This window comes from Tachyglossus aculeatus, chromosome 3 (assembly GCF_015852505.1).
Source record: "Tachyglossus aculeatus isolate mTacAcu1 chromosome 3, mTacAcu1.pri, whole genome shotgun sequence".
Lineage (NCBI taxonomy): Eukaryota > Metazoa > Chordata > Mammalia > Monotremata > Tachyglossidae > Tachyglossus > Tachyglossus aculeatus.
The window spans coordinates 96,640,506-96,661,105 of NC_052068.1; positions in this window are offsets into that span (position 1 = coordinate 96,640,506).

A 20,600-nucleotide genomic window follows, 5' to 3' on the forward strand; every position below is an offset into this window, starting at 1 on the left:
CAATTAAATTCAGTTAAATTGTCAGTCTTGAAACATAGAACATGTACAATAGCTGCATGAATACAGGTTGTAGGGCTAGCCAGTAGATCGTATCACATCTCTGTTATATGTAGTATATACTTAAAAATGCAAGTTGCATGAATAGGATACATGTTGATGTGAACAGAGACATCCTTGAAGGGTTCTTGCATTAAAGTAATAAAAACAATTGTGTTTTCTAAATAATCCACCAAGGGATAAATGACATTGCCTCTGACTCTTCTAGATTTCTCAGACTCTCTTTCCACAAAGCTACTCACATACACTGAGCTGCCTGACTCCCTAGGGATACAAGATGATATAATTACCTCCCTGTCTGAGCTCATGCTTCTGTCAATGCCATAACAGTTTAACTGCTTGTCTTATAATTAAAATGAGAAAAAACACATTCATAAACATATTCTATTGGTGACTTTTTTTATAAAGACTATCCACCATCCAGTTAGTAACCTGGTGTTTAATCCTCAGACTTTTTTTAAAAAATTGAGACCCAACCTGCACTAGATTTAGCACTAAATAGACTGTTGGAATGGACACAGACAGAAAACAGCAGCTTTCCTAAGAAAACCACCCTCCCACGTCACTGTAATCCACTTTTGCAGTCTGGTAAACAAATGATCAATGAATCCACATGCGCACTGCTCCCTCCCACAGCAGGGGCTGGAAGAGGAAGGTTGCTAGGCGACCAGTTCCTCAACACCCAAAACAAACAGGCCTCAAATTAGTACAGCACACTATACAGGCAGGGAGGATGGGCTGTTTGCAGTATGCCCATCGAAAGTACTTGGTTCACTGTTTTCTTTGTTCTGTTGTTGCTTTGCTTCTGCCAGAACATCCTTTAACCATTGAAACTTCCTCCCTTCAGGCACCTGAATTATCCTAAAAAGAATGATGTATAAGTGACTCAAGTAAGGGTGGTCCTCTACGAAATTGGATTGGTTTTTAGATCTTCCCCTCCATCCAATGTACGTTTTGACTTCAAACATCCTGCAAGACAAGCAGAGCTTAGGACATGTTTCACTTGTTTGCTTGTAGGCTAGGTTTTGCATTACCATGGCCAAAATATGAACTCTGATGCAAATCAATTCTTCTTATTACTGACTCAGTTATTATCATTCATATTACTCACTCAATTATATGTTCTTTGCTCAAGCTTCCTATTTCCATACATACTCTCATTTTCCCACTTTCAGAACTCTTTTTCAGGAGACTCAGATGGGCATATCATGATAAATCAGACATGCTATGGGAGAAAGGTTAGTATTCAACCCATTCGAGGGGTAAATGATAATCAAATCATTATTATTGGAGGGAAAATTGTTCCCTAAGATGCAAGTTACATATCATGATCATTTCTCATTAATTATCTCATTTTAGCTTCAAAGAAAGTTTAAACAGGAAAAGAAACTGCAGCACAGAGATATTACGTGACTTACCCAGTGTCACACAGTATAGGCTAACGCCAACACTGAGGCTAGGAAATGGCTCTCCTATCATCTGGGAGTCAGGGGATGTGGTTTCTAATACCAGCTCCACCACATGTCTACTGTGTGACCTTGGGAAAGTCACTTAACCTCTCTGTGCCTCGATAACCTCCCCTGGGAGCAGGCAAGTAGCAGAGCTGTGGTAGAACTCATGTCCTCTGTCTCCCAGTGCTTAGAACAGTGCTTTGCACATAGTAAGTGCTTAATAAATGCCATTATTATTATTATTATCACATCTGTAAAATGGGGATTGACTGTGAGCCCCACGTGGGACATGAACTGTGTATGACCTGACTAGCCTTATCTACCCCAGTACTAGAGCAGTGCCTGGCACATAGTAAGGGCTTAACAAATGCCACCACAAAAAAAATCTAGATCTGCTTTCTATGAACTAGGGAGGAGTAGTGGATTTAAATGAACTAAGGCGGGATACAGAAATATAGTACCTTCCAAATGTTAAAAAGAGAAGTTGATTTGAGAAAAATAAAAGGTCAGGTCTTTCCCAGGGTATGTTACCTTTCTTTTTTAAAAAATATTATGTTTCTCAACTTTATGTTCTTTGCTAAGTGCTTACTATGTGTCAAGCTCTGCTGTAAGCACTGGGGTAGATACAAGTTAATCAGGCCAAATACAGTCCCTGTGCCCCATGGGGCTCGCAGTATAAGTAGGAGGGAGAACAGGTATGGAATTTCTATTTTGCAGTTGAGGAAACTGAGGCACAGAGAAGCCAAGGGACTTGATGAATGTGACACAGCAGGCAAGTAGCAGAGCTGTGGTAGAACTCACGTCCTCTGTCTCCCAGGCCCATGCTTTTTCCACTAGGCCCTACTGCTTTCTAATGAATAGATGGAAAGAAGTTGATGGGTGCTTGTTTCTTATAATGGGAAAATTACTGCTTCTGTTTCTTCTTTCCATGAGGCTCTTTGTATATCTATCTATCTATCTATATAAAGATATATATACAATACATGTATGATTTGATTTGATTATCATTATATGTATCTATCTATATAGATAGATAGATACAAAGCCTCGTGGAAAGAAGTAGTAGAAGCAGTAATATATATATATATATATATACTGTAATATATATACATATAAAACAGTATTTAGTCCACTGTCTTTCATTGTCTTCCATTGTCTTTCCTACCTAGTTTCAACAGGAAACAATAGTTACAAATCTAAGAAAAATAATCTGGAAAGAAAATTTAAGTGGCTTGGGAAATAGAAAAAATTAATTTTAGCGATGATATGGAAGCAGGCAGAGAGAAGTCGTAAGGCATGAAGATTCACAAAAGATACCCAGAGCTGTTACTCTCAAAGGAGAAGCCACTTGTCTGCTATGTGACTTTGGGCAAGTCACTTAATTTATCTGTGCCTCAGTTACTTCATCTTTAAAGTGGGGATTTAAGACTGTGATCCCTATGTCAGACATGAACTGTGTCCAACCTGATTGGCTTGCATCTACCGCAGGACTTACTGGGATGCCGGGAACATAGTAGACACTTCTGTTCTACGGTGCTCTCCCAAGTACTTTGTACTGTCCTCTGCATATAGTGAATGCTCAAGAAATGCCATTGATCAATTGTCAAATATCATAAAAAGGCTTTTACAAGACTGAATGTCCCTTTCTAGCTGTTCCTTCACCTGGTATTCCACATTGCCTAATGAAATTATATAAAATGTCAAAGAATTCCATTACCAACTTTAACCTGGTAGAACATGAATTAACTCGGGAACAGGTATGATGTCTAAATTTTAAAATGCACTGGAAAAAACATCAATAAAATAAGATTGTTCTATGTTTAGAGAACACTACCAAATTTATAGTAGAAAGGAAAAGCAGGTAGGAGATGAAACACCTGGGTTCTAATCCCAGCTCCACCACTTGCCTGCTGTGTGACCTTAGGCAAATCATTTAGTTTCTCTGTGCCTCAGTTTCCTCAACTGCAAATGGGGATTCAATACCTGATCTCCCTTCTTCTTAGACTGTGAGCCCCATGTGGGACAGGGATTCTGTCTGATCTGATTAACTTATATCTACTACAACCCTTAGAACAGTGCTTGACACAGTAAGTGCTTAACAAATACCATATAAAAGGGAAAATGTTTGAATAAACAATTAGAAAGGAGAAAATAATAAATTTTAGGAATTGTTGGAAAAAAGAAAATGTTCCATGTAGAGAATCAACAGAACTCAATAACGACTCAAATCATTCAGAGGACCATAAATTAATTTTTGGATTCGTTTAGGAGTGCTATGGAAAATACGTAATAAATATGAAGGCTATAAACTGCTGGCTGGAATTCAGTGGTGCTTTGAATGAAATAACTGCATTCTGGTGCTCTGAAGTTGTTCAATATTTTTGCTATTTTCAGCACCTATTTCATCACATTATAATTCAAATTAATTTAACTTCTGGCCATCTCATCACATTCTGCCTGGCCTTCATGTGATCAGGGCTTTCTGGAAACAGTGATTTGTATGCCACCATTTCCATACCATAGTTTGGAAAGGTATATCTGCATTTTGGAAAAATACTAGAGCATCTACATTTTTAGCAGGGAAGTTAGGAGATGGGAAGGGAGAATAAAGCCAAAAAAGGGAGAAAGAGAGAAGGAGAAAAGAGAGAGGTGCTCACTATGTAACTCAGCAAGAAAATAAATTATTTAAAGTGGAATAGCATGCCAACAGTGTCTGACAAGTAAACGTAGAAATCAACCACTTTGTCTTTGCTCTTTTACTTCTTCCTAGGATTACATGCTTCTAAGTAAGGGTTTTTGTTGAAGATTGCCTTTCATCCCCTTAAGAACTATTCCAGGGCACCCACTCTTTGTATTTGGAGGGGCTTATTCCAATTATAGAAAAAGCTTGCAGCCTAAAAGGTCAGGCTGTTCCATTAAATATTGGACAGTGTGTAGATAAAAAGGTTGCACTACTCCCTGGTGGGTTTCAGATGAGGTTAGTAAGGTAGATATTTTGGATTCACAAGCTGGCCCAATCTAAAGACTCTCAACTTCATATGCCCTGTGTATACCATCTACCTATTGTCTAGGTCATTGCCTGAAAGTGGTCTGATTGTTTCATAGGTGGAATCAGATGAATTCAGAGCTGGGTCACATGTGCATAATGAGTGTGGCTCATGTTTTTGATTCTACCTGCTGCAGCTTTGCCTCCTCAAAATAGTCATTCATTCATTCATATTCACTGAGTGCTTACTGTGTACAGAGCACTGTACTAAGCACTTTAGGAGAGTACAATATAACAATAAACATACACATTTCCTGCCCACAGAGAGTTTAAAGTCTAGAGGGAGAGGCAGTCATTAATATAAATAAATAAATTACAGCTATGTGCATAGGTGCTGTGGGGCTGGGGCAGGGGGGATGAATAAAGGGAGCAAGTCAGGGCAATGCAGAAAGGAGTGGGAGGAGAGGAAAGGAAGTCTTAGTTAGGGAAGGCCTCTTGAAGGAGATATGCCTTCAATATGGCTTTGAAGTGGGGAAGAGTAATTGTCTGTCAGATTTGAGGAGGGAGGACATTCCAGGCCAGAGACAGGACAGGGGTGAGGGGTTGGTGGCAAGATAGATGAGATTAAAGTCCATTGAGAAAGTTAGCAATTGAAGAGCCAAGCGTGAGGGCTGAGTTGTAGTAGGAGAGTAGCGAGGCGAGGTAAGAAGGGGCAAGATGATGGAGTGCTTTAAAGCAAATGGTCAGGAGTTTCTGTTTCATGCAGTGGTGGATGGATAACCACTGGAGGTTGTTGAAGAGTGGGGGAACAGGGACTGCATGTTTTGGTAGAAAAACGATCCAGGCAGCAGAGTGAAGAATGAACTGAAGTGGGGAGAGACAGGAGGCTAGGAGGTCGGCAAAGAGGCTATTTCAGTAATCAAGGTAGGATAGGATAAGTGATTGGACTAATGTGGTAACAGTTCGGATGGAGAGGAAAGGGTGGATTTTAGCAATGCTGTGAAGGTGGAATCGAAAGGATTTAGTGACGGATAGAATATGTGGGTTGAATGAGAGATAGGAGTCAAAGATATAACCAAGGTTACAAGCTTGTGAGATAGAAAGCATGGTTGTGCTGTCTACAGTGATGAGAAGGTCATGAAGAGGACAGAATTTGGATGGGAAGATAAGGAATTCTGTTTTGTACATGTTAAACTTGAGGTGATGGGAGGACACCCAAGTAGAGATGTCTTGAAGACAGGAGGAAATGGGAGACTGCAGAGAATGAGAAAGATCAGTATTGGAGATGTAGATTTGGGTAACCTAATTTCCCCATTTAAGTCCCTAAAAATTAAAACTATTTTTCCCTTGGACTTGGGGAAATACTATCCATCATTACTCTTAAGTTTCTTACTCATGCACCTAAAGGTCCAGATGTCTCAGTAAGTTGGAGAATGCATTTGGTCTAGATCTTCAATGGTCTAAAGATTAATGCCACTTTGGCATACGATTCTGACAATCAACCTCTCTCTCTCTCTCTCCTTCTTAATCTATCAGCACATCATGTTACCTTAGTATCAGAATTCAGTGACCAGATTTGACTCTATACCACTAAGGAAAATTGTTAGATTCTAATAAGGATTTTTGGATACAGGTTCTGCCTTCTTCTACCTGTCCACCAAGCAGCACTACCAGAACTCATGTATTTCATAATCTATGTTATACAAATCCACATTTTCTGGGATTTTTTTTCAAATCCATTCCCTTAGCATTTGTGCAGTTATCCTTTTCTTTCCAAAGTGAATTATTTGCCTCCAAATCCTTTTAAAATTTACATCCAACAGATCTCTCATGCTGCAATTTAATTCCATTTCTACTTCTTCTGACTTTGATAGAGATGGAAAGAACTGGTGTCATCATCTTCTGCATTTCAGTTTTCTGAGATTATTAGTAAGTATTTTTGGCCTCCTATTCTAGGTGAAATAATTACAGTTATAAAGCATTTCTTCTTGTGTTTTACCTTCCATCCTTTTAATTAATGTTGTGACTTTATATTAACACTTTCCAAGTTCTCTTCTTTTCTTTTATATTACAAAACCCTATATTGGCACTTTCAAATACATTGAAAAGTGGAATGTATAGGTAAGTGCCTCCCATTTAACCTTGGACAAGTCACTTAACTTTTCTTTGCCTCACTCCCCTCATCTATAAAAGGGGGATACAATATCTGTTCTCCCTTACTAATTAATCAATTACAATCAATTCTATTTATTGAACACTTACTGTGTGAAGAGCACTATACTAGGCACTTGGAAGAATATAATGCAACACAGTTAGTAGACACATTCCAGCATGGTGGAGTAGATACTGTAAAGGCCTGGCAGGCAGAAGGACCTGGGTTCTAATCCTGGAATCTAATCTAATCTAATCCACTTGTCTGTTATGTGATTTTGGGAAAGTCACTCAATTTATTTGTGCCTTGGTTACTTCATCTGCAAAATGGAAATTGAGACTATGAGCCCCATGTGAGACAGGGACTGTACCCAACCTGATTTGCTTGTAACCTCTCCAGCATGTGATATAGTGCCTGGGACATGGTAAGCACTTAGCAAATACCATAATTGTTATTATTCCCTGCACGTGATATGCTTACAGTCTATAAACCTAGCCTGTCAATCCCATGTGGGAGAGCAAACTGTGTGTGTGACTTGATTAATTTACACCTACCCCAATGCTTTGTACAGTGTCCCATAATAACAGTGGTATTTGTTAAATTCTTCCTAATAGCAGTAATTCCCAAACCTTCCCCTTAACTCTGCCTCCAACACTGCTCCTGCCTTTCAACCACTGTTGCTCCTGTTCTCACTGAAGTTCTTGCCCCTGCTACTGTCCTTCCTCTCCCTGTAGCCAAGTGATCTTTCCAAGTTCTGGCCCCATTTTTCTTCGCTTCCCTACCTGCCACAAACAATTAAGGCTTTCAGGCGCTGGCCCTCCTTTATCTTTAGCTCTCTCCTATTTGTTCAACTGTACATCCTCCTCCTTTCCACTCTCTTTTATATTCCCAAGGCAGATTGTGTTTCAATCCATGAACAGGTCAGAAATGTTTCTTGCTTTTCCAAATTGATAATGGTGTTTTAATATTTTCAACAGGGAATCTGCAGTTCTCTGGTCTGATTAAGCAAATGTCACCCAGATGGGAGCCTGCTGGGTAATAAAATGAAGGACCTGCTTGAATGACTTCTTTTGGCATGGGGTTGTTGATATAGGGACATTTCAGAGTTGGACTGTTAAAGGATTGAAGAGAAGTTCTCCAATTCCCCAGAGCAGCATTTCCTCTTGATTTCTTTTTGAATTTCTCTGGTTGTATTATCACAATTATTTTCTGGGACTGTCCTGCTCATCAATTGGCATTTGTGCTCTCATTCACCAGAAATGGCCAAATATTTGTAATTATCCTGCCACACATGGGCTCAGAACATGTTAAAACACCATGAATTTTGAACTAGAAAATTAAATTGAGAACAGTTCTATAGATATTTTAGGCATCTCATAATATTGGTGTGAGCAAGGTTGTAACGAAGCTCACTCATGGTAATATAAAGCAGAACATATAATTGAGACTAAATTATATTTGTTAAGAACTTACCCTATTTCTCTTCTCTTCTGTGTTGCCTATGCACTTGGTCTGTACTCCTTAAACACTTTAATACTCACTTCAACCCCAGCCTCACAACAGTCAGGTACATATCCTTATACTCTATTATTTCTCCTTGAGAATAAGGATGATGTCTACCTACTAATATAATGCCAGTTATATTTATTAATGCTTACTATGTGCCAAGTGCTGTAGTAAGCATTGGATTAGACACAAGATAATTAGGTCAAACACAGTCTCTATTACACATGGGGCCCACAGATTAAGAGGGATGGAGGGCGGGCATTTAATCCCTATTTTACAAATGAGAAAACTAGGCATAGAAAAGTTCAGTGACTTGCTCAAGTTTACAAAGCAGATAAGTGGTGGATTAAAGAGGAAACCCCAGATGTCAGATCTAAGCTCATTCCACTATTCCATGCTGCTATATGATCAGCAGACCCTTGGTTTATAAAAATGCAACCTTGGAAAAGTACAACTGGGAAATAAATTCTCAAAAGGGTCATACTTGGCAAATTTCCCATTGTATCTATTTTTGGTCTTTAGGTACAATTTAAGTTCTTTTAAAGTCATTATTATGGTATTTGTTAAGTGCTTACTATGTGTCAAGCGCTGTACTAAGCACTGGGGTAGATACAAGATGAACAAGTTGGACACAGTCCATGTCCTATGTAGGGTTCCTAGTCTCAATCCTCATTTTACAGATGAGGTAACAGGCATAGAGAAGTTAAGTGACTTGTCCAAGGTCACATGGTAGACAGGTGGTGCAGTCAGGATTAGAATTCAGGTCTCTCTGAATCCCAAGCCAGTGCTCTACCCCTTAGGCCATGTTACTTCTCAAATTCAAGGACTTCAAGTTGGATAAATTTATGTATACCTTCAGGGAAAATTTATGTTTCAAACTAAGAATAAGGAACATACACTAGATATGTATTGAATATATTTAAGATTCTTAATATGATTTTCATTTGTAAATTACTAAAGGAATGATCTCATTATTGATAAAAAATATATATACTAATGCACTAAGAAAAAAAAGCATGAGCATTGCTTCTGTTACTGAATGAATAGCAAGTTGCAAGGAATGGGAAGCTCCATGGCCTAGTGGAAAGACCTCAAGCCCGGGAATCAGAAAATCTGCCTTCTAATCCTGGTTCTGACACTTGTTACTTAATATGTGACTTTATCCTCTCTCTGCCACAGTTTCCTCATCTGCAAAATTGGGATTCAATTCCAATTCTCCCCCTAACTTGGAAAACGTTGGACAGGGGTTTGTATGACCTGCTTATCTGGCATCCTATCCAGGACTCAGTTCAGTGCTTGGCACATGGTATCTAACAAATACCACAATTATTTTTATTATTATTAAGGTGCCCCCTGGGTGAGGTGGACTCTGACTGTTCATGCCCTCCTCCTTGAATGGGAGAAACTGGTTGTGGCAGTAAAAGTTTCTACTTGGACTTTAAGGAGTCCTCTGCAGTCAGTCACAGGAGGAAGGGTTGCTGTTTCTCTTTTTCCAATGATTTTGGGATGCAAGGCTACTCTAAGTCAAAAACTCCTCACTCTCGGCTTCAAGGCTCTCCATCACCTCGCCCCCTCCTACCTCACCTTCCTTCTTTCCTTCTGTAGCCCAGCCTGCACCCTCCGCTCCTCTGCCACTAACCTCCTCATTGTGCCTCGTTCTCACCCGTCTCACTGTCGACTCCCAGCCCACATCCTTGCCCTGCCCTGGAATGTCCTCCCTCCACACATCTGCCAAACTAGCTCTCTTTCTCCTTTCAAAGCCTTACTGAGAGCTCACCTCCTCCAGGAGGCATTCCCAGACCGAGCCCCCTTTTTCCTCGCCTCCTTCCCATCCCCCCCTCTGCCCTATCTCCTTCCCCTCCCCACAGCACTTGTATATATTTGTACAGATTTATTACTCTATTTTGCTTGTACATATTTACTACTCTGTTCTGTTGGTAATGTGCATATAACCATGATTCTATTTATTCTGACTATTTTGACACCTGTCTACATGTTTTGTTTTGTTGTCTATCTCCCCCTTCTGGACTGTGAGCCCATTGTTGGGAAGGGACCATCTCTATGCGTTTCTGACTTGTACTTCCCAAGCGCTTAGTACATTGCTCTGCACACAGTAAGCGCTCAATAAATATGATTGAACGAATGAAACGGTTCTAGGAAACTTTACGGTCTCCATAAGCAAATTAATCATCAATGGTATTTATTAAGCATGTATTTTGTACAGAACACTATAAGTGTTTGAGAGTATGATACAGTAGAGTTAGTAAATATGATCCCTATCCACAAGGAGATTGAAGCAGCATAGCCTAGTGGCAAGAGCACGGGTTTCTGAGTCTTCTGAAGGCCTTCCCAGACTGAGCCGGAGGCCTTCCCAGACTGCGCCCCTTCCTTCCTCTCCCCCTCGTCCCCCTCTCCATCCCCCCCATCTTGCCTCCTTCCCTTCCCCACAGCACCTGTATATATGTATATATGGTTGTACATATATATTACTCTATTTATTTATTTATTTTACTTGTACATATCTATCCTATTTTGTTTTGTTGGTATGTTTGGTTTTGTTCTCTGTCTCCCCCTTTTAGACTGTGAGCCCACTGTTGGGTAGGGACTGTCTCTATTGTTGCCAATTTGTACTTCCCAAGCGCTTAGTACAGTGCTCTGCACATAGTAAGTGCTCAATAAATACGATTGATTGATTGATTGATTGAGTCAGAGGTCATGGGTTCTAAACTCTACTCCGCCACTTGTCTGCCATATGACCTTAGGCAAGTCACTTAACTTCTCTGTGCCTCAGTTCCTTCAATGGTAAAATGGGGATTGAGACTGTGAGCCCCATGTGGAATAGGGACTGTGCTGAACCTGATTGTCTTGTATCTAACCCAGTGCTTAGCACAGAGTAAGTGCTTAACAAATGCCATAATTAGAAAAGCAGTGTGGCCTAGTGGATAGAGCATGGGCCTGGGAGTCAGAGGTCAAGACTTCTAATCCAGGCTTCCACCACTTGTGTCATGTGACCTTGGGCAAAGTACTTAATTTCTCTGTACCTCAGTTCCCTCATCTGTAAAATGGGGATTAAGACTGTAAACCCAATGTAGGACAGGGACAGTGTCCCACCCAAATATCCAGCGCTTAGAACGGTGCCTGGCACATAGTAAGTGTCTAACAAATAGCATGATTATTATTACTAGAGTTAGGGACAGACATTAAAAGTAAATTACAGATAGGGAGAGTATGGGAGGGAGAAGTGGGAGAGTATAAGCACTTGTACCTAAATTCTATGGGTCGGGGGTGGGATGAATATTAAAGTGCTTATGGGGTAGTCACCTGCAAAGACAGCCTCCCCCACTAGAATGTATGCTCCTTGTGGGTGGATAACATATCTACTAATTCTGTTGTATTCTGCTGTCCCAAGTGTTTAGAACAGTTATCTGCATACAGTAAGCACCCAATGAATATGATTGATTGATTAATTAATAGTAACATCCGCCTCTGGTCATTCTCTACTAGCACCAAACAAGTAACTTCACAAGATCTTGAATACAGATTTTTCTTTTACTTACCCCATAGTTGGTGATTTTTAATAGTCCACCGTGACCTACTTTTATAGCACTATTACATATCTAATATAGTTCTGTTTTTCTCATGGCTGGTACTATGCTCCATTTCATCTTCTCCAGTCTCTGTAGATTTAACTCCAATCATCCAACTTTTTCATTGTTTTTATTACTTCTCTTTGAAATTTTCTTTAGTTAGTTTGTGTCAATATCCAGTTGGGGATTGTTCCTGAGGTATGTAGGGTTGAAAGAGATAACTAGCTTTGAAGGAAACCCAGGAAACCAGTGTATGGAGAAAACACTGTGTCTTATTTTTCTAAATCAATAAACTTTGTGTGAATAGAAATTGCATTCTTTCCTTGGCCTCTCCTCCAGCAGTCTACCACCTTTGTCCTTCTTCTTTTTGTCCTTGTTCCTCTTTTTTATAATGGATTCTATTAACTGTGGTCTTGGAATACTTTTCCTCTCCCCTATGAAATACCCTTTCACCCAGTGGCAATATATGAAAATTCTGTGGAAATGTCTTGGCCTTCATTATTCCAGGTTTTCAGACTGAAAGTAGTGCATGACCTTTCAGACCCACTCATCTCTTAAAATGCAACTATGAGATTTAGATCAAGCTAAGATAAAACAACAAATGCACTAGTTGTGATTGTAAATATACATATATATGCATTTATATATATATATTAATGGAAGTATCGTAAAACTGCAAAATATTGCTATTGTTATTACTAATGGGCAGGAAGCATTTTTATATACTGTGAATCCAATGAATCTTGTCCTTAGAGTAGAAAATGAGTTGGGAGAGAATGTACTTCAAAACAGACAATAAACCACATCATTTATCTTACTTCTTCCCAACTCACCATCCCTGATTTCTACAATTTGAAAGACTTCACCATGAATATTAAAGGCAATATTTTTCACTCTTCTTGTATTTCTCATCCATAAATCTCAACACATTTCACAAACTTGAAACGATTGGAGCCTCAGGAAACGAAGTCCCACAGAGGTCAATTTTCCTTCCTTGATCTGCACATCAAGCAAATGGCAGGACTGGGAATAAAACAGGCCTGAGAGGACTGACTACTTAGATGTCTTTTTTCCTCTGACTCACTGAGCTTTGATTTTCTAATCCCTAAAATGGGTCTAACCATTCTTTTCCCTCAAATTTTAATGAACATGATCAATTCCCCTTCCTCAATGTGGGGAGAGTGATGCTTATGCTGCTGATGGTATTTGTTAAGTGCTTAGTGTGTGCTGAGTGCTGTCCTAGGCATTGAGGTAGACCCAAGATATTTAGGTTGGACACCCCCCTTCTAGACTGTAAGCCCATTGTTGGGTAGGGATTGTCTCTATTCGTTGCCAAATTGTACTTTCCAAGTGCTTAGTACACTGCTCCGGACACAGTAAATGCTCAATAAATACAGTTGAATGACTGAATGAACAGTCCCTGTTCTATATGATGCTCACAGTTTAAGTGGATGGGAGAATTGGTATTGCCTCCCTATTTCACAGATGAGGAAACTTTGGCAGAGAGAAGTCCAGTAGCTTGCCCAAGGACACCCAGTGACTTAGTGATGGATGCAGGATTATAACCCATGTCCTCTGACTCCCAGGCTTGCTGGTGACCCTCCTTGATTTCAGCTAGGATGGTGATAGATATTTCCCCATCCTTCAGCTATGGACCCTGTGCCACTTTGCTGGAATGGACTCCTCTCAAGAAGCAGCGTGGCTCAGTGGAAAGAGCCCGGGCTTTGGAGTCAGGGGTCATGGGTTCAAATCCCGACTCCGCCAATTGTGAGCTGTGTGACTTTGGGCAAGTCACTTCACTTCCCTGGGCCTCAGTTACCTCAACTGTAAAATGGGGATGAAGACTGTGAGCCCCCCGTGGGACAATCTGATCACCTTGTATCCTCCCCAGCACTTAGAACAGTGCTTTGCACATAGTAAGTGCTTACCAAATGCCATTATTATTATTATTCACTTCAAGCTGCAGGGTACAGAAAAGAGATATCACTGATAACAGGGATGGACTTGGAGAGCTTGAAGAGTGGGAACCCTGTAGAACCCATTCTCTTGCCAACCTGGGCCAGTTAGGGGCTTATCCCATTCTTACAAAATGCTGGTCAACTTTGCCAGCCACAGTCCCTAGATGGAACACTGCTTCATGCAGCTTTTGGCTAATTCTCTAGCTTCCACCATGTGTACACCCAGCTGCTCTAGAGAAATTGGGAGGGAGAGGGTGGCAGGAGATTCATATTCCCTCTTCTAAGTGTTGCTCACATCCACCCAGATATAGAAGGAAGAATCAAGTCCATTCCAAGGAGACATCTAAAAATAGAAAGGTGTTTTTTTAGTTCTGTGAAGACAGGTGTTATAAACAAAATGTGATTATGATGATGATCATGTTATTCATATGTTATGACTCCCTGCTGATTTCTAACCATCAGACTAACATGGAACAACAATATATTTTAAGGCACATAGAAACAGTATTAAGAAACACTGATTCATCTATATTTTGAAAAAGAAAAGATCTTGTGCCCTTCTGTCTGATATAAAAGCTTTTCATTATTTATAGTCTCCTCAAATGTAATAAATGGCATGACTCATAACTAAAAAGGTGTGGCACAATACCTCATACTTATTGCATCAGCAGATGTTTTTGATAGAGGATGATGCAGAAGGTGTTTAATGTCTGCATCAGTCAATGAATCCTAAAACAAAATGATTTGGAAATCAGTGAGTCATCGACAGTAGCTTCAGCATCTGTGAACAGTATCTGTTCCCACTCAAATTCACCCTACTCCTCTTAAACTCTTTATATTAAAATATCTGAACATTTTTTTAAAAAACTATTGATTTAGAATTTAACAAACGAACCTGCCTCTGTTTGAGAAAATGTGATGTGATATAAGCATCTTCTTTCCAGACTGAAGAATCTTAAAGAACCGACTGCCAAATTGTATTGTTCCACTGTCTCCAAGCTCATCTGAACTCAAATCTGGTGCTGAACAGTCTGCTTTACAAATTCAGACTCCCCCAGCTATTGTTGATGTTTGAGGTTAAACACGTACTGTAGAATGAAATTATTTCTGATTTGCTGAAAGTCAACAGGGAGAGACTAGGTCTTCGGCTAACCTGGCAGTAAAATGCATTCAGTTCATCATATAAAATTAAAATGCCCCTTCTAGTTACAAGGATTCGTTTTATTACTTCTGTGCTTGCATTGATATTTATGGAATCAATATGTAATTTAGTATCAGTATGTTTAATCATAATCAGCTAGAGTGCAGTGTTTAGCTGAATCTATAAAATGTATTATAATGATTCTAAAATGTTTAATTTAAGAATCACTGCCTCCGTGCATATGAATCAGAGACCTGTGTTTAATTATTGATAGCAATTAGTGCACAGAAGCAGACAAACACCATCTGGTGGTAGAAACTGTTCTTCAATCCACCCCTTACTCGGTCTCCTCTGGATCTAAAGCAATGCATGAATGTTTGGTTCCCGAGAATGGGGAGAATTTGTATTCTCTCTCCATCCTAAGCTTTGAGATTCCAGTTCTACTAAACCCACCTCCCATGTAATAATAGGATATAGGCCTCTATGCTGTGCAGAATCACTCAACAAAATGGGTTGTTTAGAAAGGCTCTTTTGGAATCAGACATAAAAGAATATTTTTCATTCTTGGTTTTTGTTTTCCTGTACCTTTCCATCTTATGAATAGTAATTCCGGCAGTATTACAATATTCAAACCCCAAAGTCAGAATATGAGAACAAGACATATCTCAGAATGTGCCTTGAAATGTTTAAGGAGCTAACCTCCCTACTACACACACTTCTCTTCTTTGTTCTTACCACCAAACAACCTCTTAGAGCCCTTTACCTCTGCCCTCTGTGCCAAACATCACTGAGGAGTCAAATACCCTCCCAACGCGTTGCCATCCATCAGATTCAGACTTAAAGGTTGACAATGTCCCCAATTTTTTTTGTGTGTGTGGAAATAAAATAATACACAGGAATGAATACTCCCTTGGTCTAAAATGATTATCAGTTTTACCCCTGAGCCCCTATTCAGTGTAGATTAAAATGAAGTGACTTTTTTTGTATAAGGGGACCCTGCTCCACTATTCTTTACACCTAAAGGAGATTGAAGTAAAATAATAAATTGGTCTAAATTGCAGCATGTGAGAGTTCAGCTCGACTCAAGGAGAGATTTCTAGAATACTCAGGTATAGAACAGACTACTGAAGAAGCTGTGGATTTTCCATCCCTGGACAGCTGTAAAAGTAGCAAAAATATCCATCTGCCCTGGGTGGCAAGCAACATGTCTGCTAAGTCTGTTGTGTTGTATGCTCTCAAGCACTTATTACAATGCTCTGAGCACAGAAAATGCTCTATTGACACCACTGAATGGTTGATTGATTGGTTTAGCTCTTCCCCAGGATTCATTCAATCATATTTATTGAGAGCTTACTGTCTGCAGAGCACTGTACTATGAATGCAAGAAACTGGACACAAAGACCTGTTGTGATTTTTTCTAGGTCTAAGATTTATGATAAAATTTTCAACATCCAAGAGACACCAGCAGTAAAATAAGAACTTAACTCAATATATCTAATCAGTGGTTAAACCACTGAAACCAAGGATTTAAAAACAGAGGAGCACAAACTGGTTTTTGTTTTCTTCTTATAAATGAGAATTGATTTCACTTATTGGGATTCAATAGACAACCTACTCATTTGATCAGATTTCATAGTCAGAAAAAATTAGAGAGGAAATGTAGGTTTTTGCCTTCAATGCAAAATAGTGTAACTACAGTAGTTCATGAAATATTCATTTAGTCATACATGCTTTAAAGAAACCATGCAAACACATGACAGTTTTAAATTGGGAGAAATTGCTGTGAAGGTCAATCATATACCTCTACCACTTTCATAAAGAATATTCTTGAAGAAGGCAAGAATAGTAGGGGATTTTTACCTCTTCCACAATAATTGCACAGTGCACTTCCTCTGTTCATTTGCTCGTGCTGCCGAATACTGTTGGCAGATATCCAGACATCAGGCTAACATCATCCACCGTGAATTCATACTCAACAGCTATAACTCTCCCTTCCCTTCTGCCCAGCAACACTATCCTCCACCTTATTGACTCCCATGCCCACTGCCTTCACCTATTCCTGATTTTCAACTCCCTCCTTAACTCCCCAGTGCCCCTGTCTCCCTTTTCTCAGGTGCCTAATGACCTCATGATCTATTTCATTGACAAAATTGAAACCATCATATGGGGACTATTTCAAATCTTCTCATCATCTCCTGAGCCCCAGCCCCCTCAAGCCCCCTCATTCTCTCCTCTCTCATCTTTTCCAGCCATTTTTTGAGATGATCTCTCTCCTCTTTTCACAATATATTCCTATGTCTATCTCCTATCCCATCCCCTCACATTTTATTAAAATACTTGCATCCACCTTTCTTCATTTCCTGAATGCCATCTACAACTGTTCGTTCTTCAGTGGTTCTTGTCTCACCACTTTTAGGTATACACACATATTTTCTATCCTAAAAGAGCTCTTTCTGGACCCCATTGAACCCTCCAGCTTTAGCCTCATCTCCCTCCTGCCATTCCTATTTGAACTCCTTAAACAAGTTATTTACATCTAATTCCACTTCCTCTCCTCCAAGTCCTTCATCTACAGACTGCAATCCAGTTTTCACCCCTTCCACACCACTGTAACCTCTCTCTTCAAGCTCACCAATGACCTCTTTCTTGAAAAATTTGATGGACTCTACTTCCTCATATTTATTTTGACTTCTAAGGAGTCTTTGATAACAGAGCACCTTGTCTCCTGGAAACAGTAATTAACTTTGGTTTTTCTGACACTGTCCTTTCTGGGTGCCCCCCTACCTCTCTGGGCAATCACTCATAGTCTCTTTCTTAAGCTCCTCTTCCTCTGTTTCCCATTTTCTAACCATGAGATCCCTGAAGACTCAGTGCTGGATCCTCCCTGAGTCTCTCTAAGCCCCTGCTGGGACAGGAAATATTTCTGATCTCAGAACCTTGTATCTACCTCAGTGGATACCATTGTTATTGTTATTACTATTACCATTATGAATGTGAGACATTCTCAGGGGATGACAAGTGGATAAGCCAATTAATAAAATTATATTGAAAAGGTGTAGTATGAGAGGCAGGAGAACTATGAGAGTGTGAGTTCATCAAAGTTAATCTCAGAGAGCACTTGCAGGAGAAGGGAATGGTCAATGGAAATGAAGGCAGTAGAGTGATCAGTGAGAATTCGGATAGAGTAGGGTCCATGGGATACGACTATGAAGAGGGCAAGGAAATGAAAGGGGAGAGAATGAGACTGTAGCCAATCAATTTATTGAGTACTTACTATGTTTAGATCATTGTTCTAAGCACTTGGGAGAGTACAATATATCAGAATTAGCAGAGATATTCCCTGCCCATAATGAGTTTATAGACTAGGGTTGGAGACAGACATTAATATAAATAAATAATTTATAATATATAATTTAAAGATATATGCATAAATGTTGTGAAGCTGGGGGTGGGATGAATATCAAATGCCCAGTGGTCAAGAAGAGAATTGGTGGAGAGGGAGTATAGGCAGCAGGTATGTGCAGTCCATTCAAGGAATGGAAGATAGAATGATAGCTGGAGGGTAAAATGGGATCCAGAGAAGATTTTTTTTTTGTATGGGAGAAATGAGAATGTTTGAAGACAGAATAGACACAGCCATCAGAGGTTAAGAGGTTTAGGATGGTAATAAGAGAAGGAAGTTATGAGGATACCATGGATGGACTTAGAAAGCATCAGGCATGAACGTCCCAATTTTACTCAAGTAGATCAGTGAGCTTTAAATGGTACTCCCAGGATACTGGGGTTAGAAAGCAAATATGAGGTAGTTCCACTGTTTTTTGCAATCCTTTGGAAAATTAGGTTACTCGTATCATATAATGAGGGAAAAGCCTGATCCAATTACACAGATCAGACTGAAACAATGGGAGGATACTTCTTAATTATGGGAATAAATACACATCTGAATTTTATGGTTTTACTCAAATCAATACCTATTTTGAAGTAAAACCTGCTTTAAAAAACAAACAAACAAAAAACAGGTCCCGGTTTGAAGGATCAGGGTCAATCCAATACCTGACTAAAGGTCAGTCTCATACAGTATTTGTAATTCCTGACCACATTAGTGGGAAGGACACATTAAGGGTCACAATGGGAGTGCGCTTTGAATAAGAAAGGAAAACAATTGTCTTCACAAAAAGCGGCAGGATTATTCATAAAGAGGAAGGGAAAGATTCTAAAAAAGACAGTTAGAGCTAGAGGTTGGCTGAATAGGAAGAAGTAAAGGCACATTAACCAATGGTTTTACTTATTAAAGGCTGAGAAATGGTTAACAGTGAATAATTGTCTTCTGCATACAGTGGGTCCACTGTGGAGGAAGGTCCCTTTAATTTGAAGGTTTCTGATAGTTCAAGAATATCAAAAGCAATGAGAAAATGCTAGGATTTCACTAGAGGTCTTCTTAGTTCATAAATACCTCACAACAAAATCATACTGGCTGACATCAGTGGTCAATTTAGCCTAATAGTCTGTCTCCTTCAGTACAACAAATGACGCTTGCAGGAAGTGTGTATTAGTTGTCCTCCATGACATCCAGTGGAATCATTAAATTATATCCTCTAACATCCCTACCTTTTTTTCTGATAGTTTATGGCCCTAACATCCATTAATTTATCCAATACTTTCCTGAGTCTTTTGATATTTTCTGCCAACACAACTTCCTTTCATTGGTAAAAAAAAAAAATGCTACAGCTTTCTCATTTATTCAATCGTATTTTCATTCAATTGTATTTATTGAGTGCTTGCTGTATGCAGAGCACTGTACTGCATTTACTATTTGCAGAGCACCGTACTAAGTGCTTCTTACCTGTTGTGTGAAAAGTTTTCTACCTTCTTTTAACCTATTACCTACCACCATCAAACTTAAGTAGGTGCCCCTAATTCTGTTGATTTGGACTTTGGTGAAAATAAATTCCAATTTTTTCTGCCCATGTTTTTCAGCATTTTATGAACTTCAATTATCACAATTTTCAATCTCCATCTTTAAAGACTGAGGAATCCTAAGATATCTTTGCCTCTCCTTCTAATAATGTTGGGAGCTTCCAAGGTAATAATGATGAGCTGGTGTGATTGGACTCGATTTTTTAGCATTTTGTTAGATAAGGATGTTTCATGACAACTTATCTCCCTTCCATCATTATGGCAAGTTAAGGTGGTCAGAAGGTCACATAGGAAAATATTACAGGCTGCAAACTGATGCATCAGTCTTGGCTATAATAGATTTTACTCTTAAAAACAAAAAACAAAAATGCTTCAGAGTCAGTTGCTGAACACTAATTAGTATAGATAGATTCTCCCAATACTCCCACAAGACATCATCAGCAAATGATCTGATATTGCTTTGGATTGTCTTCTATTTCAAATCACAGTTTGAACAAATTCCCTTATGCATGTTTCTTCAAGTAAAATCTTGTGTTTTTTTTTAAAAAAAATCAATCATAATTTAATCTATAACCCTATTGTAACCAAAATCTGATAAATTTCATATTTTGTAGTAGACATATTGTGCTGATTACAACAAAGTACTTTAATTTTTAATGTGCATTTAGGATTATCCCTTTGTGGTACTGTACCTAATACTCTAAGAATAGCATGTATCAGGCTTTAGAAATCAATTTACCTAATTTTATAATTTCCTTGTTTAGAAATAATTTCCTGTGGTGTGAGAGAAATGTTGGGCATGGTACTGGTTAAGTGCTTACTGTGTACCAAGCAATGTTCTGCGG